This window comes from Pelodiscus sinensis, chromosome 29 (genome assembly GCF_049634645.1).
Source record: "Pelodiscus sinensis isolate JC-2024 chromosome 29, ASM4963464v1, whole genome shotgun sequence".
Classification (NCBI taxonomy): domain Eukaryota; kingdom Metazoa; phylum Chordata; order Testudines; family Trionychidae; genus Pelodiscus; species Pelodiscus sinensis.
The window spans coordinates 13,582,459-13,604,412 of record NC_134739.1 but is presented as its reverse complement, the minus strand read 5'-3'; positions in this window follow the sequence as shown (position 1 = coordinate 13,604,412).

Genomic DNA, 21,954 nt, shown 5'->3' with positions numbered 1-21,954 from the left:
CAGCAGGTTTAAAATGAACCAAAGGAAGTTTTTCTTCACGCAGTGCACTGTCAACCTGTGGAACTCCTCGCCAGAGGATGTGGTGAAGACTAGGACTTTAACAGGGTTCAAAAAAGAACTAGATACATTCACGGAGGTTAGGACCATCAACGGCTATTAGCCAGGAGGGGTAGGAACAGTGTCCGTAACCGCTGTTTGTCTGGAAATGGATCACAGGGGAGGGATCCCGTGAGGATTCCCTGTTCTGTTCCCTCCCTCTGGGGCACTGGCAGTGGCCACTGTGGGCCGACAGGACACTGGGCTGGATGGGCCTTTGCTCTGACCCGGTCAGGCCGCTCTTAGGTTCTTGTGTTCAACAGAACTCGCTGGGGCCGTCTGTCCCAGAGCCTGGCTCCTCCCTCAATGGGCCGACCCAGCTCCCAGGACACCAAGAGAAAGAGCAAGGTGGGAGCTGCCAACGGGCCAGACGCAAAGGTGCATGTGGGCTCCTGTAGGGCAGGATCATGGGGGCGGAGGAGCAGAAGCGGGTTCCAGGCTGGACTGTCATTGACAGCCGCTGTGCTGTGCCCCCGGCCTCCTGGGGGAAGAGCCATCAGATCCCCAGCAGCAGGACTTTATTCTTGTGCGTGTCTCACCCGCAGGCCCCTGCGTCCGGACAGCCGCCTGCTTGCCACACACGAGGGTTCGGTTCTGCAGCGGACCGAGCACGCCGCCCCATGGCCTGCCGCCTAGCCTGGGCCTTCCTTGTGACTTCTGGTGCCCTACGCAGCCCGAGCACCGAGTGGGCAGCGGCTCTGCAGGGGGAGGGGCTGTGGGGGCAGGAAGGCTGGCGGGGGGTCGGCAGAAGGGGCTGTTCGCCACCCTGCCCCCGATGCTTGTAGCCGGCAGGGGCAGGCGGGGTTGCAGGCTCCTCCACGGAGCAGCCCAGCAGTGGCCCGCCGGGTTTGGCAGGGCTGAGATGGGACGCCGGGGTCCTGCAAAGTGAGCCAGCTCTTCCTGGAGTTTGGGGGGGGGTGCAACCAAGCCCCTCCCCCCCAACCCAGAGAGAGGGGGCATTTGGGCACAGCGCTCGCTCCCAGCTGCACACCCCCCCCCCACCCCGTTCCTGGAACTGGCTTCCCCACGGCAGAGTTTTGCTCGGATTCCGGCGGGCGCCCGGGCTTTGATCTCGACCTGCTGGCTGCGGTGGGGAAGGCGGGTCCCGACCTGCCCCACACGGGACCACGGCCTAACGGGCTGAACACAGGAGCTTCCTCCCACACACTGCTGGCTCCCTGAGCCCTTAAAGCCTCAGGGCGAGGTGGGGGGCAGGAGAATTGGAGGGGCCCAGGGCCCGAGTGACGGAGAGACTCAGGGGAGGCCCTGGCTGGCCTAGACCTCGGGGCACGAATCTCCCCAAAAGTCCACACTCCTCTGGCGTCCCAAAGGCACAGGGTGGGGGAGCGTCCCGCTCCCTCGGCCAGCGCCTTGTTTGGGGGGGCAGGGAGCCCAGAGGGGCAGGGTGGGGGAGCGTCCCGCTCCCTCGGCCAGCGCCTCGTTTGGGGGGCAGGGGGCCCAGAGGGGCAGGGTGGGGGAGCGTCCCGCTCCCTCGGCCAGCGCCTCGTTTGGGGGGCAGGGGGCCCAGAGGGGCAGGGTCGGGAGGGAGCTGCCCTGGAGCCAGAGTTGTGGGGGGGAATAGGAGGAAATGGGCGTGCAGGGAAGCCGCCTGGAGACAGTCGGAGATTTGAGCTTCTGTCGAGGAAACAAACTGAGAAAATACCGGACAGAGAAATGTCCAGTGTCCCCGTCAGCACGTTTCATTATTTATCATGAGGATCATGCGTGAGCGTGTCCACCAGCCGGGCGAACGCAGCTACGCAGTAGAGAGCAGGGGGGCGGGGTCCCCGGGGCCGGACTAGCCCAGCACCCCGCCGGGACCGTGCGCGGGACGGGCAGCACCCCGGGGTCTGCATGCGCCTGGGCCAGCCCCGCTCCCTGCCGGTCTGTTCCCCACCCCCACCCCCACTCCCCACTCCCCGCCCCCGGCCACCCCCACTCCCCAGACCCTCTCCCGGCCAGCCCCTCTCCCCACTGGTCTGTTCCCCCTCCCGCTCCCCGCCCCCAGCCAGCCCCATTCCCCCCGCCCCCCTCCCGGCCAGCCCCACTCCCTGCTGGCTGGTTCCCCCCCACCCCGATGTCCCCCAGCCAGCCCTATTCCCCCCGCCCCCCCTCCTGGCCAGCCCCACTCCCCGCCAGCCGCTTCTCCCTCCACTTCCCTCCTGGCCAGCCCTGCTCTCCCCGATCCCCTCCCAGCCAGCCCTGCTCCCTGCTGGCTGGTTCCCCCCCCCCCCCCCGACAGCCCCACTCTCCCCAACTCCTTCCTGGCTAGCCCTGCTTCCCGCCAACTGATACCCCCCCCCCCCCGATCTCCCCTGGCTAGCCCTCTCTTCCCAACCCCCTCCTGGCCAGCCCCGTTCCCTGCTGGTTGGTTCCCCCCCCCCACTTCCTTCCCCCGGCCAGCCCTGCTCCCTGCTGGCTGGTTCCCCCCAGGCAGCCCCGCTCTCCCCCCAACCCGCTCCCAGCCAGCCCCATTCCCCACGGGCTGGTTCCCGCCCCGGCCAGCCCTGCTCTCCCCCCCATCTGAGATCAAGTGTGTCCGGTATTTTTTTGAAACCATCTGGTAGCCGTAACAATCACCGGCAGCGAAGCGCCCCCGCGGGGCATCGGAGGGGCGGGAGGTCCCGCTGGGCCTCGCTGGAGGGAGTGGGGTGCGGTGAGGCCGGAGGGGTCTGAGGGCAGCTCTGATCTGGGCAGGGTCGGCGTCGGCCGCAGCCCAGCGGGGAGCCTGGGTGCTCGTGGCTTGAGCTCTGGAAGTCCTGCCCCCCCATCCCTGCTGCCATCCCCAGAGCCCCCCATTCCAGCGCGCCCCATGCTGGCGGCGGGAGGCCCCCTGTGAAAGCTATAAACCCCTCCCAGGCTGACATCAGGAAACGCTCCCGAATCGCCCCGGGGCTGCACCTCTGCGGTCCCTGGCAGCGCGAAATCGCCGGCGGAGGGGCGAGCGTCGTAGGGGGCGGGAGAGGCCAGCCCAGGCCAGACGCCGAATTCCAGCCACCCTTGCTTTCAGGCAGGCAGTGCTGCCTAGTAATCAGCGCTCCGGGCGCAGAGGCCTGGGTCCCTCTCCTAGCTCTGGGGGGCGTCACCGAGTCACATGTCGGGAGGCGGGAACCTGCCACCCCTCCGAGACCCTTCCCTGCCAGAGATCTTCCACCCCGGAGCGGGCGCCCGAATCCCCGCCGAGTTCGCTAGGCTCCGTCGGCCGATTCCCCCTCCTTAGCTCGCTAGGCCCAGCCGCCCAGGCTGCATCTTTCCAGCCGGCGCTTCACCTGCCCGCTGCTGTCCAGGCAACGCCGGGGGGTGGCACCCTCCGAGCTCAGCAGCAGAACGGACTTGGGGCAGTGCCCCGCTGAGCTGGGAGAAGGGCAGGCAGTCCGGGGGAGGTCTGGCCGTGGTCGCCCTGCCCGCTGCCCAGCGCCCCAGCGAGGTTCAGCCGCGGGAAATAGTACTGTCTCCTCGGCGTCACCGCCGCCCCAGAGCCCCGGGCGTCATTCCAGCCGGGCGCGGGGCTTTTGCAAGAGCAGCCAGAGAGCGACACGCAGCTTTCACCTGCTGCTTTTCCATCAGCAAACCTCAAAGCCCTTTACAGAGTCACCTGATCCCTGTCTTTCAGGTGGGGAAACTGAGGCACAGCAAGCCCCCCCCCCCCCCGGCCAATGGCAGAGCTGGGATTTGAACCCCGGGCGCAGGACTTTAGGCTGCCACGCTCTGGCCCAGCCCTGCCATTTTGGGCCCTCTCTATGTTCTGCCTTTAATGGAGCCAGGGGACCACAGCCTAAAGTCAGACAGGACCCCCCCCCCCGCCTCCCTGTAGGGCCCCTTTGGGCTCTCTGTAGTTAGAACCTGCAGTCCTCCCTCAGCACAGTGATGCTGGAGAACCCCCGGGGAATGTGGCTCGGGTGGTCTCTCCCATGGGGACAGGCCTGCTGCTGCGGGGGGGGGGGGGGGGGCAGTTGTCCTGGAGCCTGGAGAATCAAAAGGCCCAAGGCTTCCAGCCCCCACTCCCACAGAAGCAGTGACAGTGGGAATCCCGGCCCTTTAAATCACCGCTGGAGTGCCGCTTGGCACGCTCTGGGCAGCTCTGAGGGCTCCTGGGGGTTGGGCCGGCACTCACTCTGGGCGGGGCTGCCCTCAGCCCCGCCTCTTCTGCCTGAGGCCACGCCCCTTCCGGGAGTGCACAACCACCCCCCCACCTTGCCCAGCAAGTCCGTCGCCCCCCTGCATGGGGAGCAAGGGCTGTTGCCCGCGCGTGACTGTCGATGCGCAATGGGGGGGGCATTCTGGGTCGCCCACTTGCACCTGCAGCTCCCGATGCCTCCAGGGGCCAGCAGGGGCCCCTCGTATCGGTCACCTGGGCCTCGCACCATTGCAGAGGCCCCTCTCGGACGGGTGGGGGATGGGTGGCTTGCCCCATCACCCCGGCTCCTGGGAGCACCAGGCAGGACGGATGCAGCAGGCTGCCCTGAAATCCTGCTTGGACAGTGGCTACTGGAGATGCCAGCTAATGCTGGGAGGGGGCCGGGGCGGCTGTTGGGCAGGAGGAGAGTGGCTAAGGGAGGGGGGATGCAGAGGGAGGGGGGGGCGTAGGCCGTGTTTTCTTTAGGCCTAGGGGCCTAACTGGCCCCATAATATAAGAACTAGAGGCCACCAAATGAAACTAATGGGCAGCAGGTTTAAAAACAAACAAAAGGAAGTTCTTCACACAGTGCACAGTCAACCTGTGGAACTCCTTGCCTGAGGATGTTGTGAAGGCCAGGACTAGATCAATTCATGGAGGTTAAGTCCATGAATGGCTATTAGCCGGGATGGGTAGGGAGCGGTGTCCCCAGCCTCTGTTTGTCAGAGGGTGGAGATGGACGGCAGGAGAGAGATCTCTTGATCATTCCCTGTTCGGTTCCCTCCCTCTGGGGCACCTGGTGTTGGCCGCTGTCGGCAGACGGGGTGCTGGGCTGGATGGGCCTTTGGTCTGAGCCAGTGTGGTCGTTCTTATGTTCTTATGTGTTCCCAGCCCAGTCTGCCTCTTCACGCTCCACCCTCAGCAGTGCACTGAGGCAACAGCTAACCCTTTGGCTGATACCCGTTTGAGGGGTGCCCTGGCAGGAAACGGGCTTTGGAGCCAGCTCTGGACTTCGCCAGTGGCTCTTAAGCAAAGTAAGTTGTCATGAGGCCAGAGGGCAGGTCCTTCACGGCTTGGTAACTGGTGAGAAGACAGGAGACAAGGGGTAGGAAGAAAGGGTCAGTTTCAGAGCGGAGAGAGGTAACCAGTGGACCCCCAAGGGTCCGTCCTGGGACCGACCCCTTATTCCGCACCTTCCGATCTGGAGAGAGGGTGCACAGCGAGGGGGCAGCATTTGCAGACGACACCACACTGCTGGAGAGGGTTAAGTCCACAGCAGGCTGGGAAGAGCAAGGGCAATGAAGTGGCAAGTGGATGTTAATGCAGATACCAGCGAAGGGATGAACATTGGAAACCACCCGGTGCCACACGTGCAAAGTGCCACGCGAGAGAGATGGTGGAGTCAGCGTGGATCGGTCTCTGCGAACAACCACTGAGGAGTCATCTTCCCTGCAAGTTCTTCGGGCAGAAAATATGCTAATGAGGAGCTCATTAGCATAATGCATGAGCTCATTAGCATATGTTCTGCCTTTCTGGGACAGGCATAAGGATCTTGCGCAAAACGGGGGGGTTGCACCAAAAAAAATGAATCCACGCTGCTTCTTTTTGCACAAAAACGCCTTGTGCAAAAAGAAACGGCAAACATATGCTAATGAGATTGCGACTTATGCTAAGGAGTCCCTCATTAGCATTTTTTCTGACGGAAAACCTCGCAGTGAAGACACAGCCGCAGTGTGCAGCGGCCGTCAAAACAGCAAACAGAACGTGAGGATTCGTTAAGAAAGGGACAGAGAATCTCTTATTGCCTCTCTATAAAACCACGGGACGCCCACATCTGGAATCCTGCATACAGATGTGGTCACCTCCTCTCAGCAGAGATATCTCGACATTGGAAAAAGTTCAGAAAAGGGCAACAAAAATGTTGAGGGCTTTGGAACGGGTCCCACAGGACGAGAGATGAATAAGACTGGGACTTTTCGGCTTGGCAAGGAGATGACTAAGTGGGGGATAGGATGGAGGTCTAGAAAGTCGTGGCTGACGTGGAGAAAGTGAATACGGAAACATGATTGACTTGTTCCATAACACAAGCACGAGGGGTCACCCAATGAAATGAATAGGTTGCAAGTTTAAAACAAACAAGAGGAAGTTTTTCTTCACGCGGCGCACCGTCAACCTGTGGAACTCCTCGCCAGGGGATGTGGTGAAGGCCAGGACTTTAACAGGGTTCAGAACAGAGCTAGCTACATTCTTGGAGAATCGGTCCGTCAACAGCTATGAGCCAGGATGGCCAGGGATGGTGCCCCTTGCCTCTGTTTGCCAGAGGCTGGGAATGGGCGACCGGGAGGGATCACGGGGTGGTTCCCTGTTCTAGCCACTCCATTGGCCGCTGTCAGAAGACAGGCTGGGCAAGATGGACCTTTGGCCTGACCCAGTTTGGCTGCTCTGATGAGCTCATAGTCTCAGCCCTGCTTTGGGCCCCGGGCGCTGGCTCGGAGTGCCTCGGACGGCAGGGGGCGGGTTTGGAGGGGCAGAACCTCCCCCGCCCCGGTGGGGCAGAATGGGGCGTGCAGAGGGGGGCGACTATGGCAGCAGGATGCTCATCCACACTCTGCTCCAGACCTGCAACCTCTCCTTGTGCCCAACCTCTGGGGAGCCCCCGGGCGGGCAGCTGAAACCGGCTCCGCGTGGGACCATCACCTCCCCACTGGAGCCAAATAATTGCTCCGTGCTTTGTTGTGTCGTGTCTGTGGCCTCGGGGCCTTCATTTGTGGGAACTTGATGTGGCTGGAGCCCGGCTCTTTAATTACCTTCCCCTCCTTGCGCTCTGGCTCTGGGTCTTACTCACAGCCTGGCAGCAGACACAGCTCCCAACCGGGAGGGCCCCAACACTGCCTCCTGCCCCACACGCCCTACGCCGAGGGGCTGGCGCAGCAGCCAGGGGGCAGCAGGACTCCTGTTCCCAGAGCTGGAAGGGAAGTAGGGGCTAATGGTTAGGGGGAGTGGGCCGGGAGCCAGGACTCCTGCGTTCTGTTCCCAGCTGTGGTCTAATGGTTACAGGAAACGGAAAGCTCGGGTTTTCTCCTGGTTCTGGGAGGACGTGTTGCCTGGACGCTGGAGCAGGTGGAACAGGAGTCAGGGTGCCTCGGCCCTCCTTGTCGGTTCATGCGGGGAAGGTGTCAGAGGCAGGGGGACCGGGCGACGTGTCTTTTGAGTGCCTTTCCCAGCTGGGCCACCGATTTACTAGGGAACCTTGTGCACATCACCTGATCCTTTCGAAGCAGGGACTGATTTCCCTCCCCCACCTCCCAGGGCTGTTGGGTCTCAGCGGCTGTTTGCAAAGGGCTTTGTAGGGCCAAAGCGTTCAGACAGGGCTGGGAGCGATCGCCCCCCGCTGACCTGCCCCGGAGGCGGAGACCCCCTCTCCACGCCTTGCCTGACCATTTCAAACGAGCTGGCCAATCACAAGCTCCGAGGATGCATCAAAAACCGAACCTAGGCCTGGGAAGCTCCCTTCCAAGCCGCTTCTGAATCCTGTCTTTAAGCTTGTGCAGCGGAAAAGTCACCCGGCGAGCGGGTCAGCATTTTGCCCAGGAAAAACGATCTGCTGGAAGAGGCGTTCCCATGAAATGGCATTTTCCGCAGGGAAGGGTCCGTTCCCGCGCCGCTTTCCCGGTCGGGAGAATCAAAGCGGGCGGGTTGGGTTTGAGGCGACGGTGAAGGAGATGCCGGGTTGGATTCAGAGGCCTGTTTCGGGGTGAACACGGTCTTTTTCTCTTTGCTGGTTTGATTCCGCGTTTCCGAAGCAAAACGTTTGTTGCTCAGCGAGCTGCTACCATCTCGCACGTTTCTGATTATAAGAACATAAGAACGGCCACACTGGGTCAGACCAAAGGTCCATCCAGCCCAGTATCCCATCTGCTGACAGTGGCCAGTGCCAGGTGTCCCAGAGGGAGTGAACCAAACAGGGAATGATCAAGCGATCTCTCTCCTGCCGTCCATCTCCACCCTCTGACACACAGGCTAGGGACACCACTCCTTACCCATCCCGGCTAATAGCCATTAATGGACTTAACCTCCATGAATGTGTCTAGTTCTCTTTTAATCCCTGTTCTAGTCCTAGCCTTCACAACCTCCTCAGGCAAGGAGTTCCACAGGTTGACTATGCACTGTGAGAAGATGAACTTCCTTTTCTTTGTTTTAAACCTGCTGCCCATTTGTTTCATTTGGTGACCCCTAGTTCTTATATTATGGGAACAAGTAAATCACTTTTCCTTATTCACTTTCTCCACACCACTCGTGATTTTATAGACCTCGATCCTATCGCCCCTTAGTCTCCTCTTTTCCAAGATGAAAAGTCCCCGTCTCTTTAATCTCTCCTCATATGGGACCCGTTCCAAACCCCTCGTCATTTTAATTGCCCTTCTCTGAACCTTTCCCAATGCCAGTCTCTCTCTTTTGAGATGGGGAGACTACATCTGTATGAAGTATTCCAGATGTGGGCGTCCCCATGGATTTATATTCTGAACAGAAAGTCGCGCTGAAACTTCTGCAGGGGAAATACATTCATGGAGGACGTGTTCATCAATGGCTAGTCGCCAGGCTGGACAGGAATAGTGTCCCTGGCCTCTGTTTGTCAGATGCTGAGAATGGGCGACAGGGGAGGAATCACTGGATGCTTCCCTGTTCGGTTCCCTCCCTCTGGGGCACCTGGCGTTGGCCTCTGCCGGCCGACAGAACCCTGGTCTGACCCCGCCTGGCCCATCTCGTGTTCTTAAATATTCCATTTCCTGATCCGCTTTCCATTCTGGGAACAGCATCGTGCTCTCTGCTGAGATGCCCAGGCAGGGCCAACGGGCCCAAGAACCAACAAACTTATTTATTTATTAGTTCCCATAATAGAAGAACTAGAGGACACCAAATGAAATTAATGGGGAGCAGGTTTAAAACTAATAAAAGAAAGTTCTTCTTCACACAGCGTGTAGTCAACCTGTGGAACTCCTTGCCAGAGGAGGCTGGGAAGGCTAGGACTAGAACAGAGTTTAAAGAGAAACTAGATAATTTCATGGAGGTTAGGTCCATAAAGGCTATTAGCCAGGGGATAGAAATGGTGTCCCTGGCCTGTTTGTCAGAGGCTGGAGAGGGTTGGCAGGAGACAAATCGCTTGATCATTGTCTTCGGTCCACCCCCTCCGGGGCTACTGTCTGCAGACAGGCTCCTGGGCTAGATGGCCCTTTGGTCTGACCCAGTACGGCCGTTCTTATGTTCTTATGTTAAACTTCTGTCACCTGGGCCGCTGGGTAACGGGGATTTCCCTAAGAGCGAGGCTTCCACAGAGTCAGGGCCAGATTTGCAGAGACGCCAAGTATCCCTTCTCGGGACCCACAGAAAGGCCAGATCCCCTCCTCCCATGGTGACCCCACCACCCACATTTTCAGAACTTATTGCTCGGGCAGGGTTGGGGGACAGATCTCTGTGGACCAGCTGGTCTTCCCTCTGCGTGTGTGTATCCCGACTCATGTTCCCACTCATCTTTTCCACCCATGCGTGGAATAAATTGTACATGTGCTGAGTCATGCGTGGATGGGCACCACCCGCAGACCCGAAACCACTCTGCGAATCAGAGGGCCGCCTTTGGGCTCGCTCTTGAGTGGCTGCGCAAATGCCCAGCTCACAGGGATCGCTGACCCCGACCCTTGGGGTCCTCCGATCGGCCCTTGTGCCTTCCCAAGGCAGCAGCAAACGGTGCAGCACTCCCCCTTGGGGTGGGAACTGGCCCCGGGGGCATCAGCTGGTGGAGGGCACCTATTGGCTGGGTCGGCCTCAGGCGCAGCGCAGCTGGGAGCAGCCAGCTGCAGCCTGGGGTGGCCTGCCCGTGTTCAGTGGCTGGGGGGCAGCGGAGCTGGTCCGACAGGTTTGCACAGGGGAGGGCTTGCGAGCGACCTGGGGATGAGACTCCGGCGTCTCTCTCTTGCTGCACGGGGCCCTGGCCGAGGGGGAGGGGAGAGGACACCCGCTGAGGTGCCAGAGTGCCACAGCTCTGACTTACCCCGCAGCCCGGTTGCTTCAGCAGAGGGGGGCTCTCTGCACCACTGGGGTGCAGGCCCTCCTGGCTCTGCAACACCCCGGGGAAGCCCCGGCGGGGAAAGGGGCCAGGAGGGGGGGGGATGGATGCTGCAATTTCAGGCTCATTCTTGGCATCAGGGTTTTGGGAACAGAACCCCGGCCTGGTGCATCTCCAAACCGCCAGGCCACCCCGGTACCTGGCTCAGGGGGTGAAAACTTCACATTCCCGAGCCATGTCCTTAAGGCAGGGGCGGGGCGATAATTATTGATACCAAGATTTTGGTAAGTGGTCATGGGCCGCGCTTTTCTATGGAGGGGGTGAGGGTCTGGGAGGGAGGTTGCCTGGAGGAGGGGGCTGTGATCTGGGGCAGGAACTTGGCATGCAGAGTCCAGAAAGGGCATGGGTGCAGGAGAGGAATCTGGCCCGGGGGAGGGGTGCAGGAGGGGGTACGGGGTCTGGGAGGGGGCATGGGTGCAGGAGAGGAATCTGGCTTGGGGGAGGGGTGCAGGAGGGTTACGGGGTCTGGGAGGGGGCATGGGTGCAGGAGAGGAATCTGGCTCGGGGGAGGGGTGCAGGAGGGGGTACAGGGTCTGGGAGGGGGCATGGGTGCAGGAGAGGAATCTGGCCTGGGGGAGGGGTGCAGGAGGGGCTACGGGGTCTGGGAGGGGGCATGGGTGCAGGAGAGGAATCTGGCTCGGGGGAGGGGTGCAGGAGGGTTACGGGGTCTGGGAGGGGGCATGGGTGCAGGAGAGGAATCTGGCTCGGGGGAAGGGTTGCAGGAGGGTTACGGGGTCTGGGAGGGGGCATGGGTGCAGGAGAGGAATCTGGCTCGGGGGAGGGGTGCAGGAGGGTTACGGGGTCTGGGAGGGGGCATGGGTGCAGGAGAGGAATCTGGCCCGGGGGAGGGGTGCAGGAGGGTTATGGGGTCTGGGAGGGGGCATGGGTGCAGGAGAGGAATCTGGCTCGGGGGAGGGGTGCAGGAGGGGGTACGGGGTCTGGGAGGGGGCATGGGTGCAGGAGAGGAATCTGGCTCGGGGGAGGGGTGCAGGAGGGGGTACGGGGTCTGGGAGGGGGCATGGGTGCAGGAGAGGAATCTGGCCTGGGGGAGGGGTGCAGGTGGGGGTAGGGATTTGTGACCTGTGGGAGGGGGATGCAGGAGGCTCGGCGGGTGACCTGGGGCAGGGAATTGGGGTGTGGGAGGGGGTGGGGTGACAGAGGCAGCCTGTGGCCGGGAGTCGCTTACCTAGGCGGCTCCAAGCCAGCAGCCCTGCAGGCTCCCTGCTTGCCACAGCCTCAGGCTGCTCAAAATGGCTGGCTGCTCCCTGTGGCTCTCTGCTCCGGGCACTGAGGGGGAGGGGGAATTTGTGGGCTGGCCCCGCCCCCCAGCAAAATCTCAGCTCCTCGCTGGCCCATCCCTGACAGGCGTCCGTCCAACCAGCTCTTCAATATCCCAGTGACAGAGATTCCACAACCCCCCAGGCAATTTACTCCAGTGTTTCACCCCCTGACAGGCAGGAAGTTTTTCCCAATGTCCAACCTCAACCTCCCTGGCTGCAGTTGAAGCTCATTGCTGCTTGTCCGACCCTCAGAAGCCAAGGGGAACAGTTTTTCTCCCTCTTCCCTATAACACCCTTTTAGATCCCTGAAAACCGCTCTCCTGTCCCCTCTCAATCTTCCCTTTTCCAGCCTAAACAAGCCCAGTCTGTTGGGGGAAAGTGGAGAAGGAGACGCCTGAGCAGAATGCCGGTCCCCTGAAAGGCGGCGTCCGTTCCATCCGCGCGGCGGGAAGTTCTTTGCAGAAGCTGCGGAAAACTCGGAGCGGACAAGGAGAGAAAAACTCGCCTGCCCTGTGCAAAGGAGACGCCCGCAAAGCGAAGTGGAATCGGGTGGGACCCTGACGCCTGGTCTGGGAACGGGACGGAGGGACCCGAGAATGAGGATTCAGAAGATGCAGAAAAAAACGTGAGGGACAGCGACGAGGCTGGTCGCCAGACGGCGGCGGCAGTCGGACCAGCCTGCGTTGGAGCGGACAGCAGCTGCAGAGCAGAAGGAAGCAGAGCAGGCCTGTGCAGGTCTGAAGTAGGGATGGTCAATGTCGGTGAAGAGTCGAGTAACCTCATGAATTCTTATCGGTTCCTCGACTATTCGACAGTCCCTGGGGGCGGGGCCAGCGCTCCGGCCTCACTCCTGAGGAGCCCCCTACTGCTCCGTGCTGCTGCCTCTGAATCAGAGGCAGCAGCACGGGGTGCCAGGCAGGAGCTGGTCATCGCCGTTTAAAAACCAGCCCCCCTCGCGGACCGGCTGCCTGTCGCCCGCGCTGCTGCCTCCGATCCAGGGGTGGCAGAAGCCCCTGTCCAGGGCGGGGTCTGAGCTCCTGGATCTGGTGCGAGCTGGGACTGAGCCGGGTTGCCTGCCCGCCCAGCTCCTAAGACACTTTTAAGGCAGAGCCCCAGCCGGGGGAGGCCCTGGACCCGGCGCGAGCCAGGCTGCTGGCCAGCCGGCTAAAAGATGCCCCGGCGGGGGTGGGGAATGCGTGTCGTCAATAGCACTAGCCGATACGCTGTGGCTAATCGGTCGGCCGACTCCACCGGTGCCCCCCGCGCCTGGAGGCGGCTGAGGAGGTCGCGGCGGAGAAGGAAGCGAGCCTGGGGGATCGGCAGGGAGGGAGGAGGCTGCCAAAGGACGAGCTCGCCGAACCGGCTCGGTCGGCCAAACTGGAAAAGGAAGCGGCGCCGCCCCCCGGGCCTGCTGGTGTCAGCCGCGCCACGCTGGGCGGGCGATCCGGGCGGCTTCCGAATTCCCCACCGGGGATTCCCGCCCGGGCGGTGACGGCGCAGGAGCTCAAAGCAAGTCGCCTCCGGGACAGTGGGGGGAGACTCTGGAGACGCCCCGTGGGCTCGAGCACCCGGCGATAGAGCAGCCCCTCGGGAATCCCAGCCGGCTCTCGGCAGGAGCAATTAGGGAGCCTGCGTAAGGCGAGAGCCGAGCCGCCGCCGGGGCCCAAAGGGCTGCGCACGGGGAGCGCTCGCTGCGAGACTCGGAGAGCGGTTTGAGTAGCGCCCGGCAGGGCTCGCCGCCCAGGAGAGGTGCAGTTTACAAGGGGGTAATCCAGCTCCGGGGGCAGTGACATCACCGCGGCTCGCTCCCTTTGATCGCTCCCCTGACGCACACCTGCGCCCGCCTTGGCTCTCCCGACGCTCTGGCCTCTCTCCCGCGCCCTCGGCACAGCCCCTTGCGAGGAGGGAGGCGCCTCTCGCCTGGTGACATCCCTTAGCGTGCCGAGCGGAGAGCCGGCTCCCCTGCAGCACTCGCGGGGGGCACAGAGGCAGGGCCGGGGGCTGCTCAGTTTCACCTCCTGTCTAATCAGTCCCGCCCTCCTTTTCCCGGGTTTCCAGGGGGGCTGCTTCATTTGGCACCGGGAGCGGGGGGGAGTCGCCGGCCCCTGCACCCGCGTCCACGGCCAGAGGCAACTCAGCCAGCTGGGAGCACAGCCTGGTTAGCACAGGAAGCAGGAGCCGTCGGTACCATCCATCTCACAGTTGCACCCTTTCACCAGGAAGGCCATTGGCCATTGTGTGGGCGGGGGAGGCTGACACACCGAAATTCCCGCAGAATTCCCTTCCCCATCTAGGTAGCGGAGCAGTGCCCGGGGAAACTGAGGCACACCCCCCCCCACAGAACCCACATGCAACATCACAAGGTGAATAAAATCCCCGTTTTGTAGAAATCGTTCTCCTAGCACGTCAGAGACTCGCCGTTTGGCTGACTGCTGGCAGGCTGCGCCATTCGGGTTTGACAGGAATTTTCGGGGAAATGCAACAAACTGGAGTCTCTTTGCAACTGCTGGGCCAGATCCTCGGCTTGTGTAAACGGGAGCAGTTCACTGACGTGGAGGGAGTGAGGCCGATTCACACCCGCTGGGGGTCTGGCCCCTGGACGTTCACCGGGCTACACTCGTGTCTTCCAGCAAGTCACCATTTGCACCAGTGCAAAACGCCATCCCATCAGAAGGCCGGTGCTTTACGCTCAGCTGCACTCAGGTGTCAATGATGTAAAAGATTCCGTGCGATGGGAAAATTGTGCTGCCAGACCGGTGGCCGGGGGAAATCTAGTGCTGTCTGGAGGGATGTGAACCTCGAAAAGAAGTTCTGGTTTCTGCAGACCATTCCTAGGGTGGCCAAGACGTTGGTTTTTTCCCGCTTAGTTTTAACTCGTGTTCTTCCTGGGAAATTTTTATCCCTATAAAATTGCCGGGTCTAATAGGTAGGATGGGGACTGTGTGGGCCGAGATTTACCTGTTATTTTGCCTCTTTCTACTTCAGCTTTTCATCCCAGCCTTTGTGTGTCCTGTCTCTTCGCTCGTTGGTTCTCTGGGGCGGCGACTGGCTGCCACTGTTGACGTACAGCGCCTAGCACGAGGGGGCCTGTACCTCCTTTGACGCTCCTTGGTCTTCCTGTAACACTCCATCGTACCGGATTTCCAGCGGAACAACAGCTCCTACGTTGCCAAAAGACGCTCAGGGCAGGTCGCCGGCTGGAATATGAGACAACCCGTCTTGCCACATGGCTACTGATGTGCCAGAGATTGGAGATAACGTTCCTTGGTGATTTTCCAGCTGGTTCTCAATCTGATGCAGGCAAGATGCTTCTTGGCTGCAGATGGGGAGTGAGATTTACCGGGTATAAATCAAAACTGGGCTGGCATGAATCAGGGGATCCTGGGGAAACACTGGGGAGGGGGAGGGGAGCTGTTCCTTTGCAAGGCTAAACCCCGGAAGTATTCAGGCTCCTGCTGGTGAACGCTTCCTCGGGGCACAGCAGGAACGGGTGAGGACCTGACGAGACCAGATCGGCACCAATTCCTGCCTTTCCGTAGAAAATAAAAACACCCGGAGCCAGTGTTCCCTCTCCATTTTTCCATCCGGGTGCAGAATAAATTTTGTTCTGTGCACCCAGGCTGGTGCAGATGTGCACCACCGGTAGAAACACATGCTACAGGGCTCTGCTAATCAGATGGGCGGCACAGGAACCTCTCCTGGGTGGCCACCTCAGCGCTCAGCTGACAGGGAACGCTGCCCGGGGTGTAGAGGGCATCTCTGAAATGTTACCCTCGAAGGCAGTCTACTGCTGCAATCTCGCTAAGGCACATACTGGAGCAGGGTGGGTAATTAACACGAGGACAACTCACCTACCGACGTGGCGGATGCTCCAGTGCTTGGAGTCTTTCCATCAAGCCGGGTTCTCTTCCTGCAAGGTCCCCGCTAGCTTGAGCCGACGTTGGCAGGGGCGCGGCTCTGGCCTGTGACGTGCGAGTCAGACGAGATGACCAGGACGGTCCTGTCTGGTTTCGAAGGTGCCAGTCGAGTCTCGCGGGAAGTTCCGTGATGCTGCGGCCTGGCTGCTCTGGGGCCCAGCAAACGAATGGTAGGGGCGGGGGCTAGGGAAGTAAAGTGTCGATTCATTGGCTAATCGAATAGTCCATCAATTTGCATCACCTGTTTGATTCGTCGATAAGGGCGCCTCCGCCTTTGAAGTGTAGCAACTTCCCCGGGTGCTCCTGCAGTGTTTCAAAGCAGCAGTGCCGCACGGAGCCCGGAGTCCCCAGCGGATCCCGGGCTCCACCCAGCGCTGCCGCTTTGAGCACCGCTCAAAGGACCCGAGGCACCACCAGCCGGGCGGCTTCCAGCCAGGGCAGCGAGCGGGCCGCCGGGCGGGCACCACGCAGCGCGAGGCCCTGAAGGTGCGGGGCCCAAGGCAAACGCCTGCCCTAGGGCCGGGCCTGGCGAGATGGCCGTTCGGATGCTCTTCTCAGCTGCCCGGAGGCAGGCTTCGGCTCCCGCCACCTTCTCCGCTTTCACGTCCCGCCAGGGCTCAGAGTCACAGCTACCCCCACCTCCGTACACACACACACACAACATACACACACTCCTGCACGTGACATGTGTACACACCCGCACGCACACACACAGCCTCAGCCCCGGCTGGCACCCACAAACCATGCACACATGTGCACACACACACACACACAAAACATACACGTGCTCCTGCACATGACATGTGTACACACCCGCACGCACACACACAGCCCCAGCCCTGGCTGGCACACACAAATCATGCACGCACGTGCACACATACGCACGCTCCCGCACATGCCTACCCGCACACACCTGCACACACAGTGCCAGCCACAGCTGGCACACACGAAACATACATGCACGCGTGCCCCCACCCAACAAAACATACACATGCTCCCACACACGCACGCTCGCACACACAGTGCCAGCCCCAGTTGGCGCACGCACACACACACACACATGGACCCCGTGCCCTGGAACATGCCTGCCCGCGGGGCCGAGCGCCCAGCCCAGTTCTCCTGACAAACAACAATTTGTTTTACGACAGAAGAGGAAATTGCCGTCAGCTTCAGGAGCTGCCAGGAGCCCCCTTTGAAGTGCTCTGACCCGAGGGCGGGGCCTCTCTCCTCCCTCCACCTCCTCTGCCCCCCAACCTCTAATTACCGAGTGGGAGCCGCTGTCCTGCCGGCATCCGTGGCAGGCCCCCGGTGCCGGGCAGAGCGCCAGCCCTGAAACCACCAGGGCCCCACCCCAGCCCTGAGCTCCCAGGGGAAGAGCAGCCCCGCCCGGCACCGTGCCTGCCTGGCCCCCGTGCTGCCCGGGGGACGGGTCCGTTGCTGGGGCCGGCGGAGCAGGGACAGGCTCTGTATGGAGGCTGCCAGATACTCCCTGCATCCCCAGGCGCCTGCTGTGGCCGAGCCAGGAGTCCTGGGCCCCTGAGCCAGAGCCCCAGGTGGGCACAACGCCCCCTCCCCGCAGGCTGGAGTCCACGTCCAGTTAATCGGGGGCCCGGGGCTCAGCTGAGCCCGGCAGACTTTGCAGGTCTGGGGCGGCTCCGCACCCCCTCCTCTGGAGTTCCCAGGGCACGGCTCCCAGGCTCTGGTCGGGCTGAGCTGCACTCAGCGCTGGGTGCAGAGGGCGATGGGCGGAGTCACCCGCCGATGCTCCGCCCCCCAACCTCTCCGGGGATTTGCGCTAGAGCAGCCTTCGGGCTGCTCTAACTTCTGAGCTGCGGCTCTGAATGTCGGGGATGGCCGTGGGGCAGGGGAGCAGAGCCGGAGTCCAAGGGGGCCGGGCCAGGTGAGCGCGGAGGATGGAGACGTCTCCCACTGCGGGGAGATCCCATTCCAGCCTGTCTCCTCCCTGCTCTGCGTTCCCGGATCCCGGCCTTGCCTCCCCCCCTTGGAGAGCCGCCCTGACCCATCTCCAGTGGGGCTCGGTGCACCCGGGGAGCGGAGCCGGCTGGCTCGGTGCAGGGGCAGGATTGAAGGAATTTGCCTGCAGCCTCGTGATTGATGCCAACGGGCTCTGTGATTAGCTGGAATCTCAAGGTGCAGTGGGGGGGTGGGGGGCAGACACCCCTTGAGGAGGAAATGCCCCGCGCTGGGTGGTCCTGGCAGGCTCTGCGCTAGGGATGGGAGAGCAGCGCTGAGCCCCGGGGGGGTCCCCAGGCAATAGCCTCAAAAGCTGGCGAGCCGCCAGGCCACGTTGGCCCCTGGGGCCGCCCCCCGGGCTCCCAGGAGGTCGGCGTGTGCCTGCCGGGTGGCACGGTGGTGACAGCAAAAGACACCCAGTCTGCAAACCCCCATCTGCTTCTGCCGTCCCTGCCTCCGACTGAGCTGAATCCCTTGTTCGGAGCACTGGTCGCGGGCCGTGTCTCCACCCCAGAGGTGGCCGCATTTCAGTAGTGCTGCACGGACACACGTCAGGAAGGGCTGTTTCAGAGAGTAGTTATTAGCGGTTCACACTCATGCTGGAAGGGCAGACAAGTGGGGTTCCGCAGGGATCTGTTTGGGGACTGGTTCTCTTCAATATCTTCATCAGTGATTTAGATATTGGCACAGAGAGGACGCTTATGAAGTCTGCAGAGGATACCAAGCTGGGCGGGGTTACAAGTGCTCTGGAGGACAGGGTCAACATTCAAAATGATCTGGACAAACTGCAGAAATGGTCGGAGGGAAACAGGGTGACGTTTAATGAGGACACATGCAAAGTGCTCCACGTAGGAAGGAACAATCCGTGTCACACACACAGACCGGGAAGCGACTGTCTAAGGAGCCCTGCAGAAAGGGATCTAGGGGTCAGAGTGGACCACAAGCTAAATAGGAGTCAACAGTGCGACACTGCTGCAAAAAAAGCCAACCTGATTCTGGGAGGCATTGACAGGAGTGTTGTGAGCCAGACACGAGGAGTCATCCTTCCGCTCGGCTCTGCGCTGATCAGGCCTCAGCTGGAGGATTGTGTCCAGTTCTGGGCACCACATTTCAGGAAAGATGTGGAGAAATTGGAGCGGGTCCAGAGAAGAGCAACAAGAATGATGAAAGGTCGAGAGAACATGAGCTAGGAGTTAAGCCTGAAAGAATTGGGCTTGTTTAGTTTAGAAAGAAGACAGAGAGGGGATATAGTAGCAGTTTTCAAGGATCTAAAAGGGTGTTACAAGTAGGAGGGAGAAAAAATTGTTCTCCTTAAGCTCTGCAGATAGGACAAGAAGCAATGGGCTTAAACTGCAGCAAGGGAGGTTTAGGTTGGACATTAGGAAAAACTTCCTACCTGTTAGGGGGGTTAAACACTGGAATAAATTGCCTGGGGAGGTTGTGGAATCCCCATCACAGGGATATTGACGAGCAGGTTGGACAGACGCCTGTCAGGGATGGGCTAGCCGGTGCTTGGTCCCGAGGTCTCTTCCAGTTCCAGTATTCTAGGGTTCTATGATTCACTATCAGCAAAGCGTCCTCAGACAACTCGTCACGTTGCCCTGCACTGGTGCGGTATTTCCTGGGAGGCTGCAGAGACACAATGAAAGACAGGACTCCCTCGGGCTCTGTGGACAGCTCTGAAAGGGACAGTCTGGTTCAGTGGTTAAAGCAAGGCAGGTTAGGACTCCCGATTCCGTTTTCTACTTTGCTACAGATTTCCTGTGTGACCTTGAGCAAGTCCCTTTCGTGCCTCTGTTTCCCCCACCTGCAAAAGGGCACAATGTCTAGCGCTGGGCAGGAACCAGAGTGTCCGTTTTTGTGGGACACACCCGGCTGCTTCTTGTGATTGCTGAAATAGACACACACGGCGACCCCTCTGAGCCAGGCTTTCAAATGTTGTTCAGTTCCGAAAGGGATCAGCCCCTCCCGCGGTTTCCCACACAACGGAACTCGGGAAAAAACATCTAATTTGGATCAATGGAAACGTTCCGTTTCAATCAACCTGCACTGCCTGGATGGAAAACTCCCTGGAGCCTGCGTAAGGTCCTGCCCTGGGTATAAACGGCCAGAAGGGGAGGGCAGGAGTACGATTAGGAACGCCCGACCCTCTCTTGCTCTGGAGCCTCCTGGGCTAAGCAGAGTTCAGTGTTAGGATGGGAGCGGCCTGTGGAACTCCCAGCTACTGGATGGGATGCTGGCGCACCGACAGGTGGCGCTCTGCTCACGGCTGCTGAATGCAGCGACCCAGCCCAGGTTCCCGGGTGCGTATTTTGCGTCAGACCCAACTCGGAGCCCCTGGTTTGCTTGCGATGATGGGCAAGCCCCTGGCATTTTTGGCAAGAGTGATGACGGCGGGGGGGGGGGGGTGGAATTAAATCGCAGGCTGGGAATCGCTTCCGTGTGCAGAGCTGCCCGTGCTACACCGGGCAGCGGCGTTTCCTGTGCCGCGGTGACGGGGCAGCGGCGCCCTGCCCGTCAGCAAGCGATTCCCGAGCCCTCCTCGAGATGAAAGGCGCCTTACGAACCCGAGGGATTAAGCGAGGGAGGCGAACGCTCCTTCCCAGAGCCAGACTAATCCCTTCTACAGCCCGTGTAATTTACTGTCTGCCTTGGTACCTCCCCAGCCCACGTCCCCGGCGCATCCCCACGCGCCACCAACACCCCGTGGCAGGGGACCGCGTCCAACCCTCCCACCGATGGGACACTTCACGAAAGTGGCCTCAGTTTCCCCTGGGCACTCAATGTAGCTATTTCTAGGAGTCGGACTGCCGAGCCTCAGCCGAGGTCGGGGGCCCTTTGAGCCAGGGGCTGTGACCAAGCGGGGGAGCTGTGGGGGCTCCCCAGGGGTTGCATGCAGGGGGGCACTCAAGGTCCCTGGGGGATACTGGTGTAACGAGTTTGTTGTTCCAGGGCCCAGCATGAAACAGGGGCCCCTGGTGCCAGCTCAGAGGGCACGGCCTGGTCGGGCCACTTGGGGGGGGGGGCCAATGGGCTGCAGAGAGAGGACCCCAGTGCCCTGCCCAGCTGGTTCCGGGAGGGGGGGGGGGAACAGAAAATGGGGGAGGGGGCAGAGAAGAGGAGGCCCAGGCGACCCTATTTACCTGGAGAGAGGACAATGGGTGGGGAGGGGCTCGGGGGTGGGGGCTTGGCTGGAAGGAGGGGGCTGCGGGATGGAGCCGGGCTGTGCCCATCAGCTGTCTGGTGGCGCAGCGCGAGGCGTAACGGGGCAGCCGGCAAAGGCTTTGGATGGCGCCCGCGGCGCGTCCAGACTAGCGCGCGGCGCGTCCAGACAGCTGATGGATTTTGGTGTAAAGGAAGTGGCCATTATTTAAATCGCCGCTTCGTTTTGCTACGTCGACAAAGCTCGTCTACGCTGCTCCGTCGACGGGAGTGCAGACGCACCCTGGGAGTGGGGCCCCGGGGACCTGAGCGAGGGGCGTCCCCAGGGGGGCCCAGGGCTGGGGGCTCAGGGAGGCGCCGACCCGGAGGAGGAGGGGCGGATCCCCAGGAGAGAGTGACCTCCCCAGGAAGGGGCCGTGGTGCTGAAGGGGGCTCCCCGGGAAGGGGCCGTGGTGCTGAAGGGGGCTCCCCGGGAAGGGGCCGTGGTGCTGAAGGGGGCTCTCCGGGAAGGGGCCGCATTCCCTATTTGCAGCCCCGGGAGCAGCACAGCAGGTCCCAGCCCGCCCCTGCCCCTGCTCTGGATGGGGACAGTCCCCTCCTGCCCGCGCGGTCCCCTCCCGGCTGCATGTCCGGGGTTGCCGGCCTGGCTGCAGGCCTCTCAGCAGCCCCCCCGACCTTTCATCTTCCGGGGCTTCCTGGGATGCGAGCAGCCAGTTCCCAGCAGGGGAGAGGGGCACCGAAGTTGCGCTTCTGGGCACACCCGGCCACAGACCCAGCTCAGAGCCTGCCCTGCAGCAGGGGGATTTCCAGGACATCCCGCGTCAGGGCGGATTAGACGGCAGGATCTTTGGGGCGGGGGCCCAAACGTCTCCGGACCGGCCTGGGGCTGTGGGCGTGAACGCGCCGTCCCGTGCAGCACAGCCCGCCTCCTGATCAAAGGCCTAGAAAGGTGGGGCTGGAAGGGACCAGCTGGTCCTGTGCCCCCCCCGGCAGGACCACGGTGGGTCTGGGTGGAGCGGTGAGACGTGACCCGAGAGAAACGTGGCCTCCGAACCGGTGGTGCCGAGCGCTCTGCCCCAGCGTGCTTGGCTCCTCACCGCCGGGGGCCCTGTGACCGAGGTCCCAGGCTCTGGGGAATGCGGACAGCTTGTACGCGACAGACAGGATGCTCTGGGCCCAGGCAGCCGACAGACTTCGCCAGGCCCCTGGCAAGGTGTGGGGGGGCTGGCCCCCCAAAGGGGTGGGTCTCCAGTAGAAGGGGCGGGGCTGAGACTAGCCCCACCCACA